Genomic DNA, 15,630 nt, shown 5'->3' with positions numbered 1-15,630 from the left:
TCCCACTTTTTTTTTTTTTTCTCCGGCTCGGAAGCCACGAAAGTTCTTCGGCCGTTCCATTACGGACGTTCCCGGGATCCTTTGGCCATCTGGGACCCGCACAAGAACAGGATATGAAGCATCAGGAAACTAAGAAGTCTTTTTTTTTTGGGGATATGAAGGCTCCCGAAATGAAACTCGAGATCTTGCGCCCAGCCGCGCTTTTCACCTGGCCAACACAAACCGGGGTGGATGTTTTGTTTAATTTCTATTCCTCCCCCCCGGTCGCTCCTTTTTTTTGGTGACTGCCTTCCTTCCTTCCTGTAAACATCATCGACGCGCACTTTATCAATACGAGTGCAGCCGTTCAGTTTTATGTGACAGCGCGTTGGCGTCGCCGCAGAGCGTTCGCTCGACAAATCTACACAGCGTGTGAAAATGGATCCGTTTGCCATCCCATCTGTATAAATACATCGACTCTTTTCGCAATTCAACTTTTCACCCCCGCGTCAAAAGTGTCCGCGGGAAAGAAATGTAAGCAATGCTCTTTTTTTTTTTTTTTTTTTTTGACACTGCGGGGAAATTTATGACGACGCCCATCGATGGAATCGCGTATCGGCCTGCCGGCGTGATTTAATGACTTCATCCCGAGCGGCTTGCCGGCAGGTTTACTCGAGCGCGATCCAAGCAGTTGTGAAGTCCTAATTACACTAAATACGCGCACGAATGACGCGCCGCTCATTTGTCGCAACGCAAAACCCCGTGCGGCCTGACAGAAGAAATATAGCGTAAAACCGGTAACCATTCTTGTGATAATGATGATAACAAAATTAGAAATACAGTCAAACCTCGGTTTTCGAACGTCTCTGTTCTCGACCAAATCGGTTTTCGACCAAAAATTTTGAGTTTTTTATGCATCGGATGACGACCGAATTTCGGTTCTCGAACAAACTGAGCGCATTGAATGCGTCACTTGACTCCTCTCGCCTTCCTTCCTCGGGTAGCGTTACATTGTGAACAGACGTGTTCAATAAAGATTTAAAAAAAATTTTTTTTAAAGAGCGTGGTTTCGGTTTTTGAACAAATCGGTTTTCGAACAGCCTTCTGGAACGGATTATGGTCGAAAACCGAGGTATTACTGTATGTTGCTTTTCTGAGGGTGTGGGGTGGGGGGGTGACAAGACAACAAGGTGCAAATGTCCAACTCCCAAGTGTGCTATTTATTCGTCCATCATTGTTTTCTACTGCTTGTCTTTGTGGCTCTTCGATTGGACTCTTTCGGCTTGATTTGAGTATCTCGTGTCGCGGTTTATTTTGTCTTTGATGATGTTCCTGTTTGTAAAGCTCATCGTCGAAATCCTCTTGTGGGATATGCGATTGGAAAGTTGTGTGCGCCACACACCCGACCGACCCCAGTTTTTAAAATTTTTTTGAAAATTTTTCTTTCGTCGTCGTCATTGCGGCCCATAAGGGACCACAAGCTCTTACTCACAGGATATTCGAATTCCTTGACACATTATTTTTCGCCACGGTCCCCTCTGTCCTCTCCAATTGATTTCTTCCAACATGGCCGTCATGAAGAGAGAGGAAAATATGATGGCAGTAGATTTTATCATGCTATTTTTTTTTTTGGCTGGTGGTGGTCTCTCCTTGTTGTTTTTCAGAACCACGCCGAGTTGACAAGAAAGACCTCACCAGCATGCATATTCATGCCCGCCCGTGTACACACAAACTCGCTCATGCTGTGAAAAGCAAGCTTGGCTCTCGCAAAAAGCGTGCTGTCCTGGACTGGAGATGTTGACTGCCAGCCAAGCAAGACGGCTAACAAAGTGATGCACATGCTACCTTAAGCTTTCTTTTTTGTGTTTGTGCGTATGTGTGTGTGTGTGTGTGTGTGTCCTGCACAGTGACAGCTGAACAGGACACACACACACAAGAAAAGTCCTTTGAGTTTTCCCCCTTTATCTGCTCGTCCTTTTGTCGCCTTCTCTTTTTCTGACTCGGCCGCTGTCGGACAGTTGATTCCATTCCTGCGTATGAAAGGAAATGATGTGCTTAATTGGATTATTGGGGGTTTTCTTCGAATGAGTGCTCACCCACACTGCCTTGCAACGGAGTTTTTTTTTTTTTTTTTTTTTCCCCCCCCCGGGAGCCTCTTCACAGCATTTTATCAGCCTGCGCCTTTTTTTGTGCAGCAGCCATACAAAAGGGGAGATTTGCATCCGCCGTGCGCTTTGATACAAATGACACGAGTATGGATGATTTGATGATATTCGCGATTTGATGATATTAGCGCTCGCATCTTTGCTGCATTAGTGTAGGTTAGTACACATTGCGACTCGCCGATAAATTTGCCTTATAGTAAACTCCCGTCTATGAACTCATTCACTCCCAAAGACGTTTTTAAACGTCTTTTCAGACTTGGTCCAGAATTGGCTGGTACTGAATGAGTTTCTTTTTCATGACTTATTCTATTTTTTTCTCTCTCTCTAATCTATCGCCAGCTAAAAAAAAAAACAAATTCTCCCTTTGTTCAAGAGATTTATTCTTATGCTGCAGTACTGTATGTTGACACAGCCCCCCCCCCCCCGTACATTCTATTCATGGTCATTGTACGAAATGTAATCAAAGCCATCATAAAAGATCGAAATGTCTGGCATATTTGTGGTTTAAGGCCTACCGTGTCTTACACCGAGACATCATAAAGCAATGAAGCCGATATGACGCAGAAGAGGAGAGCAGCTGTGGCAACTTGGCTCGGGTTGATCGAGTGCAAAGGTATCCTCAACTCAAGCCGGCATCACAGGAATTTGCACGCGTTTCAGAAACCTTTTTTTTTTTTTTTTTTTTTTTGAGGGGGCAGAATAGTTCTTACCTTGAACTTGAATCTAATCCTCTTGAACTTTTTTTTTTTTTTTCCTCAGGGAAAACGAATGGTGGTTATAGATTTTCACTTGATGCCACCGACACACACGCACACGACAGCATTTTTCTGTCTGGTCAAGTTCTGGCAAGTGCTCCATGGCCTTGGTCCTTGCGGCAAGTCCGGCACGTTGGCAGTCGCCGCCTTACTCGTCAGTGGCTTCTCCGGTTGAGCGTGTCCAATCCGCGGTGGTGTGGCAGGTTGGCCGGGAGAGGATGTATGAATTCCAGCGTATATTTATTTCTTTAAGTCGAGTTGCAGTGATCAAAAAGACAAGCAAAAATCAGCGTTAAAAGATGTTGCCAGTTGAATATTGGACGAGGTCTTTGCGGTGCAGTGTTTCTAGACCACCAGCACCACGCTCTTTGAATAGCGCATCTGTTTCTTTGCCTCTTCCAGGACTGTCCTTTTTGATCCGGTGCTCTAAAACGTGGCCAAAATCGTGAAACGCAACGACCGCAGATTACATGTTAGTTCTGCTTTGGCTTGGCTGTCGTCTTCTTTTTTGATTGCATTTAGTCGGGGGTATGACAATGGTTTTGTTAGCTTTCAGGGCTCTTCATTCACCAGTTTTTTTTGGGTCTACAAAGTCACCATGAAGCAATCTGATCTTGTCCTTGTCTTTGCCTCATCGAGCTGTCCTTATCATGGCCGGGGGCCAGAAATAAAGCCTCTGCGGAGATAAATGAACGGCCTCTGTACCTGACGCAAATCCTTATTCCACTCGGCAAATCTGCGGGATTATTTTGGACGTCGCTCGAGTACTTGAGCCCCTTCCTTCCCAGGAGAAGCTTTTCACCTTCTCACCCAAACGGGATTTAGCCCAGTCGGAATTCCACAAATCCGTAATTCTGTGAAGATGGATTGTAGACAGGAAGTCGCTGGAGGTTCCGACAACAATTACCACTCCTTTGAACCGAGTGCAGAATTGAAAAAAGGAAACAAACACTCACGGAGGAGATTGTTTGGCTGCCCGGGAGACCGACCGGAGTCTTTGGTGCTATATAAATTATTTGCTAACGCTGTGTTTGCTAGTGTTGATTGGTGTCCTGATAACACGGTTAATTATCTTCCCCCGTCTTTCCACTCTCAGTTACGGGTTGTGCGAGGCTAGCTTGTTTTTGTCAATTCAACAAAAGTGGCGTTTCGTGAAACTGCAGTCAAAGCGCTCCCTCAAGCCATTCCTTGAGAACCAATTCCGATGTCCGTATGTGATTTACACTCCCCCCGCCATCTTCTCACCGGACCCTATGAGAGTTACGTATATCTCCCTGGCTTATCTTCGGCATCTTAGTGGTTTGCAGCGTTGGTTCCCAGCCGTTTTAGTGTGAACCCGCAGGCGGTCCGGTATCGTTTGTCATCCTGTGAATGAGCAGGTCAGGGACAAGGATGGGTTTCTGGTGTTATCAGTTCTCAGGTTCTCTCCTATCCGTTGAAAAGGGTCTAATCCTGTTTTCAAGATCAGTCCCTCTGGGTGGTCTGTCACAAGTGCGGGAGTGGACTGACTTTGACATTGCAGCGGGAGCCCCGGTTCCAGGTTTTCCCTGAAGAGGGGAAAATCTGGGATGTAGAAACCAATACAAAAAGTTGTTTCGAATAGTTTTACCCCTCTCGCATACTCGAAACATTGAAATGTGTTACAACTGGCTTTTAACAACAGTCGTATAGTTTTTTTCTGAACGTTTGCTGAACCTATTACATTTTGGTGCAGATTCTGCTCTTCTGGTTTCGGGAAAACTGGATTTGTTTTGAGAATGCAGAATCGTAAAGTCCATGGCTTTAATTTGGAATCAAAAAGCAGTTAAATGGACGCGGAGCAGCGTCCGTGTTAACTGATAGCTTCCAGTTTGAAGTGTGTCTCTTCAATTCATTTGACAGGGCCTTCAAGAGCACCTCCATTTTGGCTCCCTTCCATCGGTAAGCCTCCTGTTTTGACACATGGTGCAGTTCTATGCATGGCACAGCGGGACCTTGCCCTGCTTTCGCTCCATCTTATTTCCTTGACCTCGGTCGCCCCGCCGTGCCTACTGTATTCATGTCTCCCGTCTGTCTTGCCTTTCCCATATTTATCGCTTGGCCCATTCACGATTAACTGTGCGTGTCCCCCTCCCCCGGTCTCCCACTGTTTCCTGCTTTGCCTATACCTCATCTGTGCTTGGCTGGCAGGAACTCGACATGACACCTATTCGGCCCTCTGCGTTGTCAAGGGGGTTCTGGATACCAGCAAGGCGTAATACCTTTTTAAGAATAATTTTTTACGTTACATCGAGATCCCACAAAAGGATCAGACCCGTAACAGGAGGGGCAATTTGGAGTGTTCAATCAGCCTGCCATGCATGTTTTTGGAATGTGGGAGGAAAAACCGGAGTACCCGGAGAAAACCCACGCAGACCCGGGGAGAACATGCAAACTCCACACAAGGAGGTCGAAGCCGGGATTGAACCCACAACCTCTGCACTGTGAGGTCGACGTGCTAACCACTGGCCCAGCGGGCCGCGGGGGTTTTATACCTAAATCTGAAGCCAGGAAATTTGAGAATTTGACTTCAACCGCATCCCAACCCCACCCCTGACCCTTTTTAAATGTCATTGTCCCGGGAAAAAAAAGCTGTCTTTAACAGGCAGTGTGAAATAGCTTTACTGCTTCCAGCACAACAGGGACAGAAGAAGCATCAGGGGTCTGAAATTCAATTACAGTCGCAGCTTTTTCACACCCCGGTCCCGCCTTTGCACGATTACAGCTCGCCATCCGTCATTCTAACTGAGATTCTACCTCAACAAGCCAGAAAAATCGCATCACAATGCCGGAGAAAGGAGTGTGAGGTGAGGGTTAGCTTGAAGCTAATCGCTAATCAAGGGGATTTGGGTGTCTTATTTTTCAGTCGAGTCATTTCCAGAGGAATTTTTAACTCGGTTTTGTTCATACAGCTGCGCGGCTCAGAGAGTACAAAAATGGTTGCCTCGCTAGCTTCGGCTTCCGATCGATTAATCAATTTCGACTCGACTTTCGTCATCCACTCATTGGATGTCACTTTGCCTTTTTATACATCGGCAATAGTGGTAAAATGTGCCTTATGGAAACTTTGGTCGACACCGTTTGACTTTGCGTTCCAGGAGCTGCTTGCCCCCCCCCCCGATCTATCCCCAAGCAGACGCCGTTCCGCCTCTATGACACCCCCATTGAGGTCACCGAGTCTTAGAGAAAAGGGCTAGTGAAGTGAGTACTACCCACCCAAGCGCAGACACTGGCCTCTCTCTGCACCTGCAAGAGCTGGCGGAGAGCATCCACTCGATGCTAGCATGAGTCCAATCGGAACGCAGTTGTTATAACCGGAGTCCACTTATATCGAACCTCCTTTTAAAACTCGTCTTCAAACTTATTTTTAGTCTTTGGCTTTTGACTCTGCACGAGACTTGATTTTTAGCTCCAGTTTTTGTGCTTTTTCATTGTCCTTGTCATCAATTTGTTTTAGTGTTTTGTTGTGGCCTGACTTCTTTTTGCTCCACGTCGGGCGCTTTGTATGCAGCTGCGGTTGTTTTAAAGTGCTCTATAAATACAGCTGAGTTGATTTGAGATACCCGGCCATTGTTACGGAGTAAAGGAACGTTTAGGCGCGATACCAAAGGACTTCTGTCTCCTCTTTCCGGCATTCTAGTGGGTCTGTTAACCCTTTCTGTCCTCGTGGATTTATGATGTTTACAGATGTGCTCAGCTCCTGGAGCAACAGCCCAGATCTTCCCAGCACTCCAGCGGGGGCAGCCATCTTTAATCCAGTAAAGAGCGCAGGGATTTGGCGGGCCCCCCTGGCCCTCGCCCGAAGGCGCTTTGGAAACCCCTCGGCCGTGAGAATGGAAGGAGGGGGAGGGTGTGAGGAGCCCATGTAGAAGGTTGGGGTTGGGGTGACCCCCCCCCCCCGCCTCCCATCCCCAAGCCCCACTCTCCGTCCCCTTTTGTGAATTTAGTTAATCTAATTTGAGTCCCTCACAACACCAATTCTCTCTCTTTCTTTCTCTCTCTCCTTGGCGCTTCCTCGCCCGCCCCTCAAGTGACGTTGAATGATGAAGCCGATACATTCATCAAGCGCATGAATGGGTTTTTTATATATGAGGAAACGATCTAAAAATGGGGGTCATCTTGGACTGGGGGGGTGTGATATTAAAAGTGGAATAGTACAGTGGTTTTATTAATCTCACATTTTTACATCCGTTTTTTTTTTTTGTCCTACACAAAGTGAAAATATTTTCATCTGGAATTCGTTCTTGCACTATTGCAAGAGCGTATCAGTTAAAGTCATGAAATCTATCAAGTGAACATGAAATAAATGAAGCTATGCATCGATGAAATTAGTACTCAATTTATTCAATAGCTTCACGATTGTCATGAGATCTCAAAATGTAATCAGGCAAAGGCCAATTGAATTGTTTCACTTGTTGATTGGTCATGGCAACTGAATAGTGATTTTTTTTTTAAAATAAATCCAACATGTTATGTCATATTTCAAAATATAGTTCATGATTTCATTATTTCCAATTTGATTTCAGTGGCAATGAAATTAGCTCACATTTTAATTAACGAAAAATGATCTGATCAACTGCCACTTTGTAATGATATTTAATTATATATATTCGCCGTAAAAGGACGTTTATGTGTATAATTTTTTAAATCGGTGGACAATTGAATGTTCACATTTAAATTGCTTCATGACCTATTTCACATTTCGGTAAACTTATTTAATTGTCTGTTGAACAGCCGTTTTGTCGCGTTATTTGATCAATTGTATTGGGAAATAATGACCTTTTAAATATAAAATGTTAATCGCATTTTACTAAAATATTTTCAATTAATTAGTAATTTAATTAGCGGTTGATTTGGCAATTTGTCACATTCACATCCTGTTTATTTGCTCTGAACAGGCGTTGACGTACCATTATCAAATAGTTTCCACATCATAATTGGATTATATTTTGAAATGTAGTTAATTGGGACATGTTCATTTATAATGAATTCACATTTCAATCACTATCAATTGAATATAATAGCTAATTGAATTATCGATGTGATTGCCATTTTGAGGGCTGGGGGGGGGCGTCAGCCGAATTTTTACGGATGTTAATTGGGGTTTGTGCCGCTTCACAGCCATGCATTAAATGTGTTTTGAGCTCATTTGTGTTTCACAAAGGCCTTCTGACACTGCATACAGGATGCAAATAGTGTGCTGCTAAGACCCCCCCCCGGCCCCTTTTTTTTTTTACACACACACACACACACACACACACACACACACACACACACACACACACACACACCCTGCCACCCTTTTGCCGTTTTGCACCTCTGATTAACTCACTGTGATGTCGTCGGATATCAAGTGGGTATTAACTCATTAGGGCCGTCGCCTTTGAAGTCGCTCCCGGGCATCATCTGGGTCTCGTAATCCTTTTTTAATGGCCCAGCGAGTGGGACAGTGGTTCAACAAAATGATTCATTTGACAGTCTCTCACACCTAATGCACCTTTCTTTTGTGCGTGTGCATGAATGAGTGGAAAATCGGCTGTTCATTTCGTAAACTAGTCACTGTTGAGGTGTCAGGTCGAGCAAGGCCTTCACTGCTGACTTCCATTTACAACCTCAATTCCAATATTAGTTCCATGAAATTGGATTCCATTATTCCCAAAGTCTATTCTTGTCATTTTGTAGCATTGTTAAAAAAATAAAATAAAAATACATGGGATGCAGACTTGGGGGGAGGGGGGGGCGATAATTGCATAATAAGTCCCACACAGTCCGAATATTGAGGAAAAAGACGGCAATTTAATCATTTCTCAACATCTTTTTCCGCCACCTCCATGATTTGATTTGTTTGTCAGAGGGGAATGTCAAGACGAGCAAAGACACATCTGGGGCAGTCTGCGCTCATTTTTTTTTTTTTTCTTTTGTCGAGTTGGACTCTTGGACGTATTGTGGTGTCATTTTGGGTTAATGTTGGCTGTTTCTATAAATGCAATCTGATGATGGTATTCAAAGCGGTGACGAGGTATCAAATGCACCGCCGGCCGCTGCTGTTAACAAGATGCGATATCAGTCAGTTTCCTCCATCCTCTTGTTCCTTGAGCTTTGTAACGTCAGTGTGTCCCCCCGCCCCCTCTTCTCATTATTTAACTGGAGGCAATAAGGTGATGAGGGGCAGGAATGCAGTCGTGGAACTGTAAGGATTTATCGCACGGAGGTGTGAGGTTCCGCCGCCGCGCTCCCAGCTTCACTGTGTGCAGATGTAACAGTTTAGTGCCAGCAGCATTCCCACCATGGGGCCAATGCACTGTTTTACGGCTTTGCAGTTTGATTAGGCAAGACCGCAAACTGAGGGGCTATTGACGCTAGACCCCCCTCCCCCATCCCGCACCCCCCCTTTTTTTTCCCTCCAAACAGTGTCCCTCTGGCCTTTCAATTGTCATTTCAGTCCAAAAAAAAAAGATGCCATTTACACAAGGCTGGGACCGCCACGGGGAAATCAAGAGTTTTAGCGGTCAACGAGCAACAGGGATGCTCACGGAATACCGGAAAGCGACCGCGCATGATTTCCAATCGCGTTGTTTGTGAACAAATTAAAGACGGGTCTGATTGAAGCATTATTTTATGACACTCTGGCTTTTGAGTTAATTATACAGAGTAAAAAAAAAAATCCCATTTGACTAAAATTCAGCTTTCTTTAGCTTGCGGAGACTCAAAATAGTATTATTAGAAGAAAAACAGACCTGCTTTGAAGCGTTTTTTTAGGACCTCATCACTCTTCTAATAAGTTTATTGATGCCTAACATTTTATGTACTTTTAACAAACACCCACAGAACCCGAGAACATTTTCCTCCAATCAGTACGGCGATGTCTTTAAATGCTATCTCCATCAACGATAGCATTATCCTGTTTGATAGCATCGTGGTTTACAAAGGCGCCAGCTTTGTTGTTTTGGAAAAACGATTCCTTATGTCACTTTTGGGAGTGCCGTTGTTGTTGAGGGAAGTCATCGTGTTGCGGTTTTTTGGAGGGCAATTGGTGTGGTTGTTTCTGAAAATGATAACTGTGTTTTTTGGGTTACAGCTGTCGCTTTTTTTTTTTAAACGCTGGAGAACCCACGGGGTCAAATTTGGCCCCTATAAATTCTGCTACTCAAATGCTACCCTTAAATCCCAAAGGGTCAAATTTGGCCCTTATCCTAAATTAGGATTAAAGCATTAAATATTTGAAAAAACATATATTTTGGTGTTCAGTGAACATATAGCAATCATTTCATGTAAAATTCATCATTTTCCAAAGAAGAAAAGGGCTCTTGGGTTCTCCACTGTTTTAAACCAACTGCATTTACGGAAGCGCGAATCATGCTGTCATCTAAACTTAAAAACATAAAAATTCCACGTGTCATCTGTCACCTTTCAAAAAGACACATTTGGTTTTTCAGGGAAACAGTTATTTTTCCCGAGGCTTCCCCGTTCCTTGGCATCTTTAAAAGTTCTATTTTCCAAGATAATTCCGATGAACTCATTCAGTACAAGCCAATTTCTAGACCAAGTCTGAAAAGACGTTTCAAAACGTCTTTGGGAGTGAATGAGTTCAATATGACCCTCGCCACTCACTAGTCTTAAGAACGCCACAATTGATTGAACCGTAAAGTCAATTAAAAAGACATACATTCCGAGTATGGACTACAATTAGTCTTGCTCAAACCCGCAGATACCTCGTATGTCATCATTTCCTTTTTCTCGCGTTATTTATGAACTCTATGCCACCATTCACCTCCATCTCCCTCCTCTACTTTGGTTCTGACACTCACACGCACTTGTTTTGCTCACCCCTCCCTCTTTTTAGGCTCTTACCCCTCCTCTCGCTCTCCCTCTCAGGTTACGAGGACCAGGGCTTTTCTTGCTTCCCAACGTGTGTGTGTGTGTGTGTGTGTGTGTGTGTGTGTGTGTGTGTGTGTGTGTGTGTGCGCGCGCGTGTATCCTGCGCCGTGTCCTTGTCCCTGCCTCCCGGTTTTGCGAAGGAGCCACCCAGCAGCTGGCCTGTGATTGGGCCAGCCGAGCACGGGTGGGAGGTGGCGGTGAGGGAAAGGGGGGCTTCTCTCGACACGGCGGCAGCTGAGCTGACTGCTGCGGGACGTGTTTCAACAGATGGTCGAGGTTGGAGAGTGTCATCACATCGGAGAGGGGATTAGAGGCGAGAGGTTGTCTTCCAGGAGCTGTGTGGTCCCCCCCGCCGCCGCAGTCCTCCCTCCCTCACCACCCTCAAGTCCTCTTATGAGCGCAGGGGAACAGTCGCAGGATTCCTTTTGCCCGCACGCTGCCCCGCCAGGTACGTGACCAAATATTCAAGTCGGGAGTTGAGGTTCGTAGCGGCGCTGCGGTCACTTTCGATCTCCTTCCAACTCGGGGATGACAGGAATTCCCTCCGTCGCAAATTCCTCCGTCTCAAGGGATTAGTCGGCAGCACATTCCATTAATGTCTTTTTTTTTTTTTTTTTTCCACCCTCCCTTAGAATATTTATAGTCTCTTAAATGACAGCAGTGTCCTGTCCGCATCGTAAGAATCCGAAATTTCCCCATCAGCCTTGCTTTCCGAACATTTATGGCCATAAATGGGGAAAATGAAAAATGTCCACATTCCATTAACGCGCATTCATAAATCTATTTCCAAGTGCAACTCTGGCACATCTGCTTTTTTTTTTTTTTTTTTTTGGAGTCAAAATGGGACACGATCATCATCATCATCATCATCATCGTAACTTTGAAGCAGTCAAAAACTCGGAATGTCCAGGTTTTATAAAACAATCTTGTTGATCGATCAATCCGTCTGCCTGCCCATCTGTTTAACCTGAAATGGACAAGCAGCTGAAAAGTGCTCCTTGCGGAGGAGCTGTCAAGTCTCGGGAGGACGTGGGAGGCAGAGGGGGGGAGGCAGAGGGATGCCGGCACCTCACTTTGCCACTGTGTATAACTTCAACTCAAGTGAGACAGGAAAAGGGGGGAATAAGATGTATCGTATTTATATCTACCGACGGGGGCTCCGTGGACGCGCGATTGAGATTGCGCAGCTGTCATGAAAAAAAAAAAGGCACGAGACGACGTGCGGCGTGAAAGCCGCCGTTGTGCGAGCCGGTTGTTGACCCTGGTAAACCAGCCGTAGCTGCGCTTCCTGCCTGGTACTTGAAGTACTTAACCCCCGGTAGGCTGTGATCGTTGCGGCTTTTCAGTCAAGACGCTTTTGCCGGGGTGAAAAAAAAAATAAGAAGAATAAATGTTCCTGAAAGATCAGATCTGCGTCTGAAAACGTGAAAGATCTCAATTGGGAGACGCTGCCAGACTGTGTGCTCTGTTCCTGCGGTTTGGCAGTCTTCTCTTTCGCATGTAATCGACAGATCAAAAGTTAGCTAAAAAAAAAAAAAAAAAAAAAAAAAACAGCGTGTCAAAACGCCGGTATTCCAATCCAAAAATGCATTTATTTATTGACATTTAACATTTTACTGATATGTCTCAAAAAGCTTGTTAAAGGCGGCGATGTGTTTGCGGTTGAACAAATTCTTGACCAAATGCGGTTTGTTTGAAACCGATTCTGACAAGTGTCAACACAGACTCGAAGTCATCTTGGCGGTCAAGAAAACTGCGCATCACGGTTCACTTGAGCGTTCCCACTTGGCCCCAAACCGACACGAGATTTCAAACAAACCAAATGAGGCAAGTGTGAACGGAATCGGTCTCACTCCGTTTTTTGGGTGAGCGTCAAGTTTTTTAGAAGGGTTGCGTTCACTCTCGACCAATTTCGTGAAGCGTTAACACGGCCCGGAAGCTCATTCTGCTTCTTTAGTCGGCAACAGGTTTCGGTTGATAGCATTGACACTTGGCCAAAAGGGGAAAATCCGTTTTAAAGGAAACCAAACCTGACGAGTGTGAACACAGCCAAGCCGGTTTGTCGATTTGTGTGCCACCGAGAAGGTTTTTCGTGACTGTGTCCACACCCGACGAAAACCAATTGAATCTAAAGAGCAATGGCGCCGATTTGGACCGAACCAAACGCTTGCATATGAGTTGTTGTTTTTTTTTTCCTGTCGAGTAGGCAGTTTAGATGACACCCCGTGTTGTGTTTCGACTTCGAGGGTGTTCCTTTGAAACTGTGCAGCTTCAGCGTGCTACAAACAACAACCCGAGTGAGCGGCAGCTGCTGCAAAGAATTAGGACTTTGGTTGGCGGGGGTTGACTCTGGCCAAGACAAACATTATTCCAGTTGCAACTCTACCATCTTCTCACTGTTTTGTTTTGTTTTTTTTTCTTTTCAGTCACACAAATGTAATTCCCGTCATTGAGCTTATCGAATGGCTAATTGATGTGATAAATTATCGCGGCTCGCTTTGGAACGGTAGCAGTAAGCTATGTTGTTGTCATATCTGGGGATCTGCTGGCGCTCCATTTTCTTGATTGGTTTTGGTCTCTTAAGGAGTTGGGGGGAGGGGCCGAGGGATTGGGGGGGCGGGGCAAAGGCAAGACGCATTTCAGTGATCTTTGAAGAGCGCCCTCTGCTGGAGACTTGACAGTTGAGTTTGTCGTCTCCCATGTCAGATGCTCAAACAGTGTGTTTGGAGGCGTGGCCAAACGGTGAGTTTTAATTGATTAAAGTGAAATACGATCATTGACCGGGGATCAAAAACACGATGCTTGTAATCAAAAGGATGTCGTTGTTCTCACGTGCCTTTTAAATCAGGGGTCGGGAACCTACGGCTCGCGAGCCAGGTGTGGCTCTTTTGATGATTGCATCTGGCTCGTAGATAAAACAAAATATTCTCGCTTTTTTAATCCATCCATCGATTTTTCACTGCTCATGTCCTGTTCAGGGCTGCAGTTGGCTGCGGGAGCAATTTTCATTGGATGATACCGGCCTACGTAGGCCGTTGCTGGGGAAACAGGTCAACGCCCCCTTTTGAATCAGCCCCCTCGGTCATTAGCTCAAAGCTAATCCTTCGACGAATAAAATGGCGAAAAGTAAAAAAGATGACAAGAATGGTCCACTTCAGGACGAATGGACCGAAGGATTCGCCTCTGCGGGAGACAGCAGAATCGTGCATGCTACTTAGCAGGGTGCGAGCTAGCCAGCAGCAACTCCGCGTATGGACCCCGCAAGCTGACGATATTTCCGCTAGCTTCGCCGGATGTTTAGCAATCGCGAGGAACGGAAAACCATTCACATTCGTGAAAAAGCTTCCCGACCCCTGTTTTAAAGAAATCAACTTTTATGAACATGGTATTTGAACCCATTCAGGGACAGCGGTCACTACAGTGGACAGCTTAGCATGTTATCAGGTTACAGGGTGCATGAAAGAGTTTTAAAAACCGACTTCAGCGATTAGCCGTCCAAAAAGCGATTCCAGAGCTTACGTGTTGTTATTGCCGTATATTTTTAGAAGCTATCTCCAGGGGTAACACGCCATCCAGCATTGATCTATTTTGGAGCTCACAATGCACCCCCTCAGTCCCTGGTAACCCTCCCCCCCACACCCCCCACCCCCCTTTCCAACCAAGTGTTTGTTCAGCCTCTCATTTCAGCGGCGAAGGTCAGGACATGCAAACATTCAACTCCTGGTCGTCACTGGAAGGAATTCTGATGCGTTGCTTTGTGAAATGAGCTTTTTCCTTACGCCGTAACGAGCATCTGCCGAAGATAAGATAAATTAGCCTTTCACCACTTGCTTGTTCTTGGAGACGTTTTTTTTTTTTTTTTTTTCCAAAAAGTAAAATCGGAATCGTTTAGGCCTGTTGTTAAAGTGACAGCGCTGTCTTTGGAAGAACTGCGGACGAATGCGTGGGTTCGAGAATATCGTCTGTACAGCGTCGATATTCCGGCGGGAAGATTCTTAAGTCATTTTCCTTTTCGAATCCAGGTAAGGCAATTGAGATGAGATTCTCATTTTCAATGCCGATCTGCCATCCCGACACAAAATGGGTTGTTGAAGTTCGGGGCGAATTCCCCGCTGTCCGAGGTAGTATCGGAGGCGAATCGGATCCGGTGTCTGAGGTCGTATTAGAGACCGCATGTTGACTGTGTGAACGGAAAGCCGTGACAGGGACATGATGTTTATCACCGGAGATCGCCTGTTGCATTGAAAGGCAAATGTTTGACACATTAGACCACAGGTGTCAAAGTCAAGGCCCGGGGGGCCAGATCTGGCCCGCCACCTCATTTTATGTGGCCCGTGAAAGCAAATCAAGCATGTCAAGTTCCATCATACTTGCTAAAATCTGAATGAAAATTTCAAATTGTCATATGTAGTCCACAATAACAGTCATTATTCTTGACTTTTGATTTTAAAACTAGTTATCCATCAATTTGTGGTCGGCTGTGCATGTAATATATGGAGGCGATCAAACGTTTAGATGGTTTCCCACAATTCCTAACGGCCCTCCAAGGGAAACCGACGTGGCCCGCGAGAAAAAATGAGTTTGACACCCCTTTCATTCGACCCCCTCATTCCTTGTCGCTACCTTTCACACAGCGCGGCGAGGAGAAAGCCAGTTTTGAGGAGCAGTGCGAAAAGGGGGCTAACAAGCGAAAACAGAGGTTCGGTCTGAGCCACGAGCGCCACCGTGATCTTCCCGCAATACGGGCGCGAATAAAAGAAACACAGGAGAGACACACACACACACACACACACACACACACACACACACACACACACACACGCGCGCGCGCCACC

At 45.6% G+C, this 15,630-nt stretch overlaps 1 protein-coding gene across 5 annotated transcripts in view; it reads left to right on the top strand.

Moving 5' to 3' along the window:
- The window catches only part of sulf1 (sulfatase 1), a 60,113-nt gene that overhangs the window by 13,697 nt on the left and 30,786 nt on the right, over positions 1–15,630 (top strand). For all 5 annotated transcript variants that reach the window (XM_019866279.1, XM_019866277.1, XM_019866276.1 and 2 more), the window contains one exon: positions 11,063–11,243. The gene's annotated coding sequence lies outside the window, so the exon portion shown is untranslated. The remainder of the gene's footprint in view (positions 1–11,062; positions 11,244–15,630) is intronic.

Source organism: Hippocampus comes, unplaced genomic scaffold (assembly GCF_001891065.2).
Source record: "Hippocampus comes isolate QL1 unplaced genomic scaffold, H_comes_QL1_v1.1 scaffold3, whole genome shotgun sequence".
Taxonomy (NCBI): Eukaryota; Metazoa; Chordata; class Actinopteri; order Syngnathiformes; family Syngnathidae; genus Hippocampus; species Hippocampus comes.
This window is presented reverse-complemented; position numbering and strand designations above follow the sequence as displayed.